The following is a 13,765-nucleotide window of genomic DNA, read 5'->3' as shown; positions in this document are numbered from 1 at the left end:
ATAAGTAGTATCTCTACTTAGTGCGGAATTTTTGGCTAGCAAAGATAGGGGGCAAGCACCACATGTTAAAGGATCTATGACAATATGACTTTTATGTGAATATAAACAAACATAAACCATTAAGTTGTCTTCCTTGTCCAACGTCAACAATTTTGGCATATAATATTTTGATGAGAGCTCACAATCACAAAATATTTCTAGGATAGTATATTTATATGTGAATCTTCTCTTCCCTTATTAATTCTTTCATGAGTTGCATCATTGACTAATGCTATGTTTATCAATCTCTAATAAAATTTTCTACTTATACTTTTCCTTATGTGGTGTCATCACTTACCATAAGATTAGTATATGATCTTTTTGATTTACTTCCTTTCTTTTATTTATTTATTTTCTCTTTTTCTTCCTTATGCCTTTTCTTTAATTTGCAACATGAAAGTAAAGAAAGCAAAAACTCAAACTAAACTTTATTATATAACTTGCACACGATTACAATGATAGATCACTAAGAAAACTCTCGAAAAGAAAGGATCGAACTAAACTTTTATTCATCCAAAGCAAAAGATCGAACTAAAATAAGTAAAGGCAAAAGATAATGGGATGATACAATACCGGGGCACCTCCCCAAGCTTGGCGGAAGCCAAGGGGAGTGCCCATACCCGATAGTCAATTCTCTTTTGGTGATGAAGAAGAAGGTGGTGGTGATGAAGAGATCTTGTCCTTGGAGGAGCTTGAAGCGGCCATGGTAGATGGGATCTGACAAAAAACAGCAAGAAAAGAAAACAGAAGATTTCTCTGCGATATGGTGGTCAATAGGTTTAGGGGGGTATAAAAAGATTTTTTATCTTGGGGAACAAGCAAACTGTAGAAAAACAGAGTCTGGAAGGTGTCCCAGGTGGGCACAACCCACCTCGTGTCTTGTGCCCACCATGGTACGCTTCCCGGTAGTTTATTTATTTCCTAATTTTCTAAATATTCCAAGACAGACAAAAAATATTTTTGCGGATTTTTTTGAGTCTGTTTACTTACCATATCACGTACCTCCTTATTTTCATGATTCTGGAGTGTTCTGAAAGGACTCTTTTATGTGTTCTTCCAGTGTCATAGTTTGGATAATATTACTTTCAACATTAATGGGCGTACCTGAGATATAAGGTTTTATTCGTTGTCCATTGACAACCTTCGGGTTAGTACCTTCGGAATTATTTATTTTGATGGATCCAGACCGATAAACCTCCTCGATAACATAGGGGCCTTCCCATTTTGAGAGGAGTTTTCCTGCAAAGAATCTGAAATAATAGTTGTACAAAAGAACATATTCTCTGACTTTAAACTCACGCTTTTGGATTCTTTTGTCATGCCATCTTTTAACTTTTTCTTTGAATAATTTTGCATTTTCATAAGCTTGGGTTCTCCATTCATCTAAAGAGCTAATGTCAAATAACCTCTTTTCACCAGCAAGTTTGAAATCATAATTGAGCTCTTTGATGGCCCAGTATGCTTTATGTTCTAACTCAAGAGGAAAATGACAAGCTTTTTCATAGATCATTTTATAAGGATACATACCCATAGGATTTTTATATGCTGTTCTATAAGCCCAAAGTGCATCATCTAATTTCTTAGAACAGTTCTTCCTGGACTATTGACAATCTTTTACAAAATTAATTTTATTTCTCTATTGCTAAGTTCAACTTGACCACTAGATTGAGGATGATAAGGTGATGCAATTCTATGGTTAACATCATACTTGGCAAGCATTTTACGGAAAGCACCATGAATAAAGTGTGAACCACCATCAGTCATTAAATATCTAGGGATTCCAAACCTTGAGAAAATAAGTTCCTTAAGCATTTTAATAGAGGTGTTGCGATCAACACTACTGGTTGGAATAGCTTCTACCCATTTAGTAACGTAATCAACAGCAACCAAAATATGTGTATACCCATTAGAGGAAGGAAAAGTCCCATGTAATTAAATCCCCAGACATCAAATGGTTCAACAACAAGTGAATAATTCATAGGCAATTCTTGACGCTTACCGAAATTACCTATTCTTTGACATTCATCACAAGATAAGACGAACTTACGGGCATCCTTGAAGAGAGTAGGCCAATAAAATCTAGATTGCAATACCTTGTGAACAGTTCTATCTCCAGCATGATGCCCTCCATAAGCTTCAGAGTGACATTTCCGTAGGATGTGTCCCTGTTCATGCTCGGGTACACAACGTCTAATAATACCATCTACTCTTTTATAAAGATGTGGGTCATCCCGAAAGTAATGTCTTAAATCATAGAAGAATTTTTTCTTTTTTTGATATGTAAAGCTAGGTGGTAAATATTTAGCAACAATGTAATTAGCATAATCAACATACCAAGGAGTACTATGAGCAACATTTATTGCAGCTAACTCCTCATCAGGAAAACTATCATCAATATGTAGTGGGTCATCATGCTCATTTTCAAGCCTGGATAAACTATCAGCTATTGGGTTCTCAACTCCTTTTCTATCAATGATATGTAAATCAAATTCTTGTAACAAGAGAACCCATCGAATAATTCTAGGTTTAGCATCTTTCTTTTCCATAAGACATTTAATAGCAGCATGGTCTGTGTTAACAGTTACTTTGAAATCAACAATATAAGGTCTAAATTAGTCACAAACAAACACCACCGCTAAGAATTCTTTTTCAGTAGTAGCATAGTTTCGTTGAGCACCGTGTAGAGTTTTACTAGCATAATGAATAACATTCAGTTTCTTATCAACTCTTTGTCCTATAACAACACCAACAACATAATCACTAAAATCACACATAATTCCAAAAGGCAAGTTCCAATCAGGTGGTTGAACAATAGGTGCAGAAATTAAGGCTTTCTTGAGTGTTTCTGTAGGATCGAAAGTATGTCTATAGGGTGGGGGGATTAGACTACTTGACCAAATAAAAATCTAGACTTTTCCCAATTTTAAGTCTTGGCAGATTTTAGCAACTTAACACTAGTCAAGCAATCAACCCACACATGCAAGTCTAAGAGTATAGCAGTAGAATGTAAAACATTGCACATGAAGGTAAAGGGAGGAGTTTGGAGGGAGCAAATGCAATGTAGACACGAAGATTTTTGGCGTGGTTCCGATAGGTGGTGCTATTGTACATCCATGTTGATGGAGACTTCAACCCACGAAGGGTAACGGTTGCGCGAGTCCACGGAGGGCTCCACCAATGAAGGGTCCACGAAGAAGCAACCTTGTCTATCCCACCATGGCCATCACCCATGAAGGACTTGCCTCACTAGGGTAGATCTTCATGAAGTAGGCGATCTCCTTGCCCGTACAAACTTCTTGGTTCAACTCCACAATCTTGACGGAGGCTCCCAAGTGACACCTAACCAATCTAGGAGACACCACTCTCCAAAAGGTAATAGATGGTGTGTTGATGATGAACTCCTTGCTCTTGTGCTTCAGATGATAGTCTCCCCAACACTCAACTCTCTCACACTGATTTGGATTTGGTGGAAAGATGATTTGAGTGGAAAGCAACTTGGAGAAGGCTAGAGATCAAGATTCATATGGTTGGAATGGAATATCTTGACCTCAACACATGAGTAGGTGGCTCTCTCTTAGAAAATGTATGATGGAAGTGTAGGCATGTTCTGATGGATCTCCCCATGAATGAAGAGTGGGTGGAGGGGTATATATAGCCTCCACACAAAATCTAACCGTTACACACAAATCACCAAACTCGGTGGGACCGAATAATGAAACTCGGTTGGACCGATTTAGTTCAAAATGTGAATGTTAGGATTTTCGGTGGGACCAACATGTCAACTCGTTGAGACCAATTTCATTAGGGTTAGGGCATAACATAATCTTGGTGAGACTGATTACGCAAACTCGGTGGGACTGATTTTGGTAATAAGCTAACCAGAGAGTTGGTTAGGCAAACTCGATGGGACCGATTCGCTCATCTCCGTGAGACCGAAACGTTCGAAGGGGAAACAGAGAGTTTGCATTGCAAACTCGGTGGGACTGATCGCTCATTTTGGTTGGACCGAAGTGTTACGAGGGGAAACAAAGAGTTTGCAATCCCATATCTCGGTGAGACCGATATCCCTATCAATGAGACCGAAAAGACTAGGGTTTTGTGGAAGTGGCTATGTCAACTGAACTCGGTGGCGCGGATAGAGAGTTTCGGTGGGGCCAAGTTTGACTTTTGGTTTGGGACATATGTGGATATGAGAAAGTGATTGAGGGTTTTGGAGCATATCACTAATCATTTTGAGCAAGTAACCCATTAAGCAACACCTCATCCCCCTTTAATAGGATTGGCTTTTCCTATGAACTCAATGTGATCTTGGATCACTAAAAGGTAAAATGTAGAGTCTTGAGCTTTAGAGCTTGAGCCAATCTTTTGTCCTTAGCATTTTGAGGGGTCCACATTTCTAATCCATGCCATGCCAATCATTGAGCTTTCATGAAATATTTATCTTGAAATAGTATTAGCTCAATGAGCTATATGTTGTTAGGAATTACCAAAACCACCCAAGGATAGTTACACTTTCAATCTCCCCCTTTTTGGTAATTGATGACAACATATAGATCAAAGCTTCGACAAATGATTATAAGATTGAAATACATCGTCGCTTTGAGAAGTATGTGATAAGCAAGAGCTCCCCCTAAATTTGTGCATTATTTAAAATTTGCTTTTGAATGCAAATGCACAATTGATTAGGATCATGGGTCACTCTTCCATGTCACATACATCCTGGTGGAGCTCAGAATGATAAACATTAAAAACATGCACTCATCGCCAAGCAAAGTGAATGATCATATATGGAATATAAGAGATAATATCATCCAAGCAAGCATTAAAGTAGCATATGATCAATCACATGATCAAATAAGTATCTCACATAGACAAAGACATAGTGCATCAACCAAGCGCATAAAAAGGTTCAACCGAAAGCAAGAGAGATAAAAAGCAAAACACTCTCTCTCGAAGCCTATGATCTATACATATTTCTCCCCCTTTGGCAACAAGTTACCAAAAAGTTTGAAAATGCATAGTGCTATGCGTCTCTCAGGCTCTGTCTTCGGGAGGTGGTGTAGAGAGAACTCCAAGGACAAAGGCATCTGTTGATGTAGTTGGAGCTGGTGGAGTGGCTGCTGGAGGTGGCACTGAAGCTGTAGCTGCTGGTGCAGACAATGTAGCTCTAGAAACAGGTACAGGCACTGCAACAGACCTCTGACTCCTTGGTACTCGCTGACAAGCATCAGTAGTTGCCTTCCCTCTCCTCTCTTCTACTTCCTCCTGGAGCTGCTCAACTACAGTCTACATCTAAGTTACCTTGAGGTCAAGATCATAAAATTTTGTCTCAACAATCCTTTCCAGGCTCTCTTGATTCTGAGTCAGGGTGGCCAAGCCTGATACGTCTCCAGCATATCTATAATTTTTGATTGTTCCATGCTATTATATTATCTGTTTTTGATGTTAATGGGCTTTATTTTACACTTTTATATTATTTTTGGGACTAACCTACTAACCCAAGGCCCAGTGCAAATTGCTATTTTTTTGCCTATTTCAGTGTTTCGCAGAAAAGGAATATCAAACGGAATGAAACCTTCGGGAGAGTTATTTTTGGAACAAACGCGATCCAGAGGACTTGCAGTGGACGTCAAGAAATCAACGAGGAGTCCACGAGGCAGGGGGGCGTGCCTACCCCCCTGGGTGCGCCCTCCCCCCTCATGGCTCAGCCGACCTACTTCTTCCTCCTATATATACTCATATACCCTGAAAACATCCAGGAGCACCACGAAACCCTATTTCCACCGCCGCAACCTTCTGTACCCAAGAGATCCCATCTTGGGGCCTTTTCCGGAGCTCCGCCAGAGGGGGCATCGATCACAGAGGGCCTCTACATCAACTCCATGGCCTCTTCGGTGATGTGTGAGTAGTTTACTTCAGACCTTCGGGTCCATAGTTATTAGCTAGATGGCTTCTTCTCTCTCTTTGGATCTCAATACAAAGTTCTCCTCGATCTTCTTGGAGATCTATTCGATGTAACTCTTTTTGCGGTGTGTTTGTCAAGATCCGATGAATTGTGGGTTTATGATCAAGTCTATCTATGAAAAATATTTGATTCTTCTCTGAAATCTTTTATGTATGATTGGTTATCTTTGTAAGTCTCTTCGAATTATCAGTTTGGTTTGGCCTACTAGATTGATCTTTCTTGCAATGGGAGAAGTGCTAATCTTTGGGTTCAATCTTGTGGTGCTCGATCCCAGTGACAGAAAGGGAAATGACACATATTGTATTGTTGCCATCGAGGATAAAAAGATGGGGTTTATATCATATTGCTTGAGTTTATCCCTCTACATCATGTCATCTTACCTAATGCGTTACTCTGTTCTTATGAACTTAATACTCTAGATGCATGCCGGGTAGCGGTCGATGTGTGGAGTAATAGTAGTAGATGCAGGCAGGAGTCGGTCTACTTGTCACGGAAGTGATGCCTATATACATGATCATGCCTAGATATTCTCATAATTATTCGCTTTTCTATCGATTGCTCGACAGTAATTTGTTCACCCACCGTAATACTTATGCTATCTTGAGAGAAGCCACTAGTGAAACCTATGGCCCCCGGGTCTATCCTTTATCATACAAGTTTCCAATCTATTTTATTTTGCAATCTTTACTTTTAGTCTTTATCATAAAAATACCAAAAGTATTATCTTATCAATCTCACTCTCGTAAGTGACGGTGAAGGGATTGACAACCCCTTTATCTCGTTGGTTGCGAGGTTCTTATTTGTTTGTGTAGGTATGAGGGACTTGCGTGTGGCCTCCTACTGGATTGATACCTTGGTTCTCAAAAACTGAGGGAAATACTTACGCTACTTTGCTGCATCACCCTTTCCTCTTCAAGGGAAAACCAATGTAGTGCTCAAGAGGTAGCAAGAAGTATTTCTGGCGCCATTGCCGGGGAGTCTACGCACAAGTCAAGACATACCAAGTACGCATCACAAACTCTTATCCCTCACATTACATTATTTGCCATTTGCCTCTCGTTTTCCTCTCCCCCACTTCACCCTTGCTGTTTTATTCGCCTTTTTCCCGTTTATTTTTATAGTGCCATGGCCGATTCAAAAAGGGCTAAAGGTCCTCTCCCGGGTTTTACTCTGGATAGTCCCTCTGTCCTCTCTAAGATCATAAATAATGATGCTATGGAAAGACCTACCGGGGTTATCAATGAGAGTTTGAATAATTTTGCTGAAGATGATCCCGAATTTTTTTGTTATTTACATGATGAATCTTTCAAAGATGCTTGGGATAGGCTATTAAGGATCCGAGCTAGCTATGTGCCCCAATATCAAATTGAGATACACCTGAAAAGCTTTTATATTGGTTTACTGTCACACCCTAGTTAGTTCAAGCATTAGAGTGTACATCATGTTTAATTTCCTCCTAAATTTGAAATGGGGAAGACAGAACCCCCAACACCCCCCTGGAAACAACTAGGGTTTACTAAAATTATTTTCAATGAACCTGAAATGCCCTTCTAAAAAGTTCACCCTCTTTGTCTTGGGTTAGAACCTCTTGCAAAATTGGTGCACAATTTTCTAGGTCAATAGAAGGTCATTGAATTAAATCATAAGTATTTGATTTTGGGCATTTAAATGCTATAAAATAATTTAAATGCTCAAATAATTCTGGAAATATATGGTTGCTGTTGGAAATATTCTAAACAGAGCCCACAATTATTTTCAGGATTTTTGGAAACGTTTTAGTATTTTTAATAAAGCCCAACAGTTGCAGAAAAAAATAGAAAACAGAAACAAATAAAAAAAAGAGAGAGGGAAACCACCTGGGCCTCACCTATGCTGGCCCAGCCCACCTGGCTCGGCCCAGCCGACTGGCCTTGCCAGTCGTCCTCCTCCTCCCGCCAGGAGGACCAGGAGCGCGTGGCCGGCGCCCGCGGCCACACGCCGGCCACCTCCTGGTTCTGCCGACGCCCTGGAGACGTCCAGGGGTGCCACGCCGACCCCCACGTCCCCCTCTCTTCCTCCCTCACTCTTCCCCCTCGTCTCCCTCACCCTCTCCTGCGATGGCCGAGCGCGACCCTCGCTGCCGTTCGCCGTAGTCGTCACCAGAGCCACCCCCTCGCCCCTCCGACAAGCCCGTTAGCTCCGTGCTGCCGTCCTCGACCTCCTCATCGACTCACGCAACGCCGGACGCCTCCAAGCGCCTCCCCGATGCCTTATTCTTCCTCGGTCCGCCGAGATCGCCGGCAACGCCCCGACGACGTCCGACCTCCCCCAAGCCCGCTGAGACGCGCTCTGCAACCGCCGTGAGCTCCTCTATCGATCCCCCCTTTTCCCTGCTTCGTTTGCTCGCCGTAGACGCCGCCCCCTTCCTCACCGTAGCACGCTGCCGCGTGAGCTCGACGCCGGCGTCACTCCGGTGGCCATTTGGTCAAGCGCGGGTGCCTAACGCACTCACCGCACCTCGTAGCGCCTCGCTAGAATGTCTGTTTCCCCCCTAGCTTGCTGCAGCAGCAAAACCACCAACGGCCGAGCTCCGGCCGCCGCCACGAGCTCAATTCCGGTGAGTTCGCTCCACCCCAGCTCCTCCCACTTGCCCCACTAGATGCGCGCGAGCCCCAGCTACGCGTAGGACCAAACAGCTGTCGATTTGGTTGCCTGTGGGCGATTTCTGAAGCTCTCCGCCATCTCGGCCTCGTCGGCGACTCAATGCTGGCGGGATTAACCCCGCTGACCAGGGGTTTGACCCTAGTTTGACTCCGCCTGAGACACTGATAGGTGGGGCCGGCTCCTAACTAATTTAGATTAGTTTAAATTAGAGCTAATGACTCTGTTAGAGGTTAATGACGCCGTTAACTAACCCTCTCTCACTGACATGTGGGCCCAGAGCCTAACTAACCCAGTTTAGTGCTAACTAAACACTAACTAACTATGTTAGTTAGCTGAGAGACTGACAGAAGGGGCCCACCAGTCAGGTTTGACCTGGGCTGACGCCTTTGACCGCTGACGTCACAGTGACGCAGTGCTGACGGATTAATTCAATTACTGGATTTATTCTTTAATAGAAAATTCCAGAAAATAGTCATAACTTCTAAAAATCATAGAAAATCAACCATAGCTCCAAATGCAAAGATTTATATATGAAAAATGATCAGAAAAATTCAATCTATCCATCTATAATGGTTTCATGCATGACAAAACAAGTTAACCTTGCTGTTTAAGCATAATAAGGTAATGCACCAATAAAGCCATGTTTAATGAGCTAATAATTGAATCTTTGATTCAAATGAGTTCATCCCCTTATGTTTTAGCTTGCATTAGGCCAAGACACTTTCATCTTGCCATGTCATAGCATGCATCATATTGTTGCATATTGCCATGTGTTGATTATGTTTCGGTGTGTCTTTCGTGGTATGTTCTGCCTCCGAGGATAACCCCGAGTATCCGTCTGAAGGGCAGTACCCTACTACCCCTACAACAGGCAAGCCATCCATTGATCATTCCGATACAACCCATGTTCCCGCTTCTGCTCTTGTTTACTGCATTAAGACAACGCGTTTCAAACTGCTGTGTGCTACGGTAGTTGAACCCTTATCCTCTGCATGACCTGTCATTGCCACAGTAACTAGATGAAACCCACTAGCATGTGTAGGAGTTGATTGAGCCATGTATGTGATTCCTACCTTGCTATGCCTGCTATGCTTAGAGTTGTGTCAGGTCTGGTTCATCTGGGTGATGGGCTAGAGTGATATGATTATGTCGGTAATATGAGGGATGTGTGGAACATGTTTTGGTAAAGGTATCGATGAGAGGCCATGTAGGAGTACATGGTGGGTTGTTTCATTGAGGCCGTCCCTAAGAACTGAGATCTGTATGTGTGATTTAAGATTCAGCTACTACCATGCATTGGGATCCTTAATTGACCCTCTCGTCTTCTTAATCACCCTAGTACTCTGTCCAGGAGTTGAAAATAGTTTCTGGTGTTTGTAGGTTATGTGTTGGGGGCCGTGCGTAGCGCTGACCCTAGGGGTGGGCTATGTTGCGGTAGATACACCATGGCCGGGTATGCCGGGCGCCCGTTTGGCGTCTCGGGACCCTGTTCACATCATTCGGGGCCGTATGTGGAAACCTCGGCCGGACTCCCTGCGGATGGAACCTGGATAGGCGATAAACCTGGACTAGAGACTTAAGTGTTTAGGTAGGCCGTGGCCGACACCCTCGCTGGGCTTTCGCTTGAAGGTTGCCGAGTACATGTCGTGTAAACGGCGGTAAGTGGTGAAAGCGTGTATGAAGAAGTACACCCCTGCAGGGTATAAAACTATTCGAATAGCCATGTCCGCGGTAAAGGACTACTTGGTTGCCTATACAGTTCATAGACAAGTTAATGGATACTACTAAAAGACTCAAGATAAGTGTGAGTACCGAGGATGGCCCTCTCGTAGGATGACGAGGGAGGATCCCCAGTGGAGTATTGTTTTGGTGAGTAGTGGACTCGTGTGCAAAAACTATTTTACTAGTGGAGTTCCGTAGGATAGCTTAGCCAAGAGTCAAAGCTGGCTTGCTGCAATAACCCCACCACCTTCTTGAGAATAAGCATGTATAGTAGGTTCTGTTGTAAGACTTGCTGATTACCCTTGTACTCATGTTTGCTTAATTACTGTTTTCAGACGACAACACCGCCCCCTCCGATGGGTTCTACGTAGACCTTGACGTCGACGAGTGACTAGCCACCCAGGTGGTGATCCTGGCCATGGAGGGCCCTATGTAGATAGACAGGCTTCGAGAAGCCTTCTTTCTTTCTAGAGTCTGTACTCAGACTAGTTGCTTCCTCATGTGCTTGTATGATTGTATGACTTGAGTGTCGGGTCATGTGACCCCTATCTGTATGAACATGTTATGTATGGCTCCCTGGAGCCTTTAAATAAAGTACTTGAGTTGTAGAGTTTTGTTGTGATGCCATGTTGTATGTACTCATACCGGGCATATTGTGTGTATGATTGAAATGCTTGGTATGAGTGGGATCCGACAATCTAGTTGTTTATCCTTGGCAGCCTTTCTTATGGGGAAATGTAGTCTAGTGTTCCTCGAGCCATAGTAGTCCGCTACAGCCCGGTTCACCGGAGTCCTGCTAGCCCAGCACTACTGTTCAGGATGCTTAACTGGCCGACATGTGTTTCACTTCGTTCCTATGTCCGTCCCTTCGGGGAAATGTCACGCGGAGATTTCTGGAGTCCTGCCTAGCCTGCTACAGCCCGGGTTCCCCGGAGTCCTATTAGCCCAGTGCTACAGCCCGGAATCACTCGCTGATGACCGACATGCTCGATGTGATTCATGTATGCCTGTCTCCATAGGTCTGTGCCGCTTTAGGTTCATGACTAGCCATGTCGGCCCGGGTTCTCTGTCATATGGATGCTAGCGACACTATCATATACGTGAGCCAAAAGGCGCAAACGGTCCCGGGCCATGGTAAGGCGACACCCGTGGGATACCGTGCGTGAGGCTGCAAAGTGATATGAGGTGTTACCGGCTAGATCGATGTGGCTTGAAATCGGGGTCCTGACAGCGTTGGTATCAGAGCCGGACTGCCTGTAGGTTCGTTGAGCCAAACTGGTCGATGTCGAGTCTAGAAATGCTTTAGTTATATGTAGGGGAATTGATTGTGGGAGGGAACGTAAGGCTCTTTTACTCCTTTACCCTATGCCCTCTGATCTGAGTCATTCTCTTCTCATTCAACGTGGGTTGAGGACTAGGCTCTCTTCTTCTATCAGGTTCGCGTGTTACTAATCCGTAGTAGCTTATAGGATTGTTGTTACAAGTCTCAGTTCAGTTTCTACTATTCTTAGTATGTTGCTAATTGAATCAGAACCTTGATATGATGTTGTTGAGTGGTATTGCAGACTGTTGTGGATGTCTCAAATCTTCTTCTGAGCATTTACAGCTGTTATGCTGTCCAATTTTCCCTTCAAATTCTAATGTCTTTGCTTTGTGGTTGTGCTTTCAGATGGCCAACCGTGTTCAAAACCAAGTGGTTTGCCTGACCCGGTGCCTCGACGTGCCCGGTCATACTGCTATGTTAGTCCGGGTAATGATCGAGACGGGTTACCATTGGTATCCCGAATACACTGTCGAAGAGCAGTTCCGCGACTTTAATCAAAGCCAATATTTTTGCACCGTCAGGATATTTCCTTCTTATCCTGGATCTACCGAGCCCCTTCACTGTTCCTATGGACTCGGGGTTACTGTTGAGATGGCTGTGCAGGATGCTACCTATTCCATGATGACCATCATGCGAGTCCGGACTGGCCTGCTTCGGAACACCGATTTCCGTTACATGCCAGCTTCACTTCCGGGAGCGCAAGGGTATCTCCAGGCTATCTATGCTGACTCCACTCAGGAGGACTCATTAACTCATACCACTGCCGAGATGCTTGAAGATAAGGACCGAGAGAATCAGGCCTTAAGGTTGGAGCTTTTCAATACCCGTGCTGATCATTGGGCCACATTGACTCGGTTTTCACCTGCGGTGCAAGCTGGATGTATGGATACAAGGGATCTGTATCCTGTGAGATCTGCTCTGCCAGACATGGTGGATTGGCGTGATGTGGGAGGCATCACCCCACCCCGTGGTCCCCGCAGGCCACCGTTTGTTGGCCCAAGACCTCATCCTAGTCCCTATGGTCCACAGGCTCCTCAGGACCGTCTGTTCCCGGATGATCACATTGAACTTCCAGGCTATGGAGGTGACTTCTATGAGGACTACTACGGAGCTGTCTGAGTTAGTAGTAGTATCACTAGTATTGTAATAGTTGTATCTCCACTGTCCTGCGTGACGTGTGGAATATGACTTGTGTGTAATCAATTCCGGAGGTGTAGACAAATAATGTATAGGAGCTTGGAATGCCTCCGATGAGATGTAACATCTTTCATCATAGTTGTACTGTAGCCTGGGCTTGTACTAAACTATGTATGATGTGTATGACCGTTGGTATATATATGGCAGTTTTATATTACCATGACATACGGATGAACATCTCTGCATTTCGTGTTATCCATTACATTCTGCACTTCCTTGCTAAGTTTGAGCCATCCTTATCTAAACCATTGTCTTGTTTTCTCCTAGGATGGTCAACACCCGCAGCAACCCTGCCGCCCCGGAGCAGGGGGAAGCCAGTGCAGCTAGGGGTGAAAATCTGCCTCACCCGCCTTCCCTGGCCGAAGTAATGCTGGAGGCGGAAAGAAACAAGCGTGAGACTAACCGCCTGCTAGAGCGGATTGAGCAGAACACTGCACGCCACCCGCGAAATGACTTGGTGTCAATCAATGACTTTATCAACCTGTACCCACCAAAGTTTAACCATTCCGTCGAACCCCTCGACGCGGATGACTGGCTTCGCAGCATTACCCACAAGCTACGTTCTGCCAATGTAGCCGAAGCCGACAAGGTTACTTACGCTGCCTACCACCTCGAAGGCCCTGCTAGCCACTGGTGGGAGAATTTTGAAGCTATGCGCCCGGTCGGCCAAATCACTACTTGGGCTGAATTCAGTGAGGCTTTCCGTGAGCATCACATTCCGGAAGGTCTCATGGATCGCAAGAGGGAGGAGTTCTGCAATTTCTCCCAAGGAAGACTGACTGTGGATGCATATAGTCATGAATTTGGGAATCTGGCACGCTATGACCGTGAAGAGGTATCTACTGACGCTAAGAAGCAGGCAAGGTTCCGCAAGG

This window comes from Triticum urartu, chromosome 4A (genome assembly GCF_056163025.1).
Source record: "Triticum urartu cultivar PI428250 chromosome 4A, HENAU_Tu73, whole genome shotgun sequence".
NCBI classification, from domain to species: Eukaryota; Viridiplantae; Streptophyta; class Magnoliopsida; order Poales; family Poaceae; genus Triticum; species Triticum urartu.
This window is presented reverse-complemented; position numbering follows the sequence as displayed.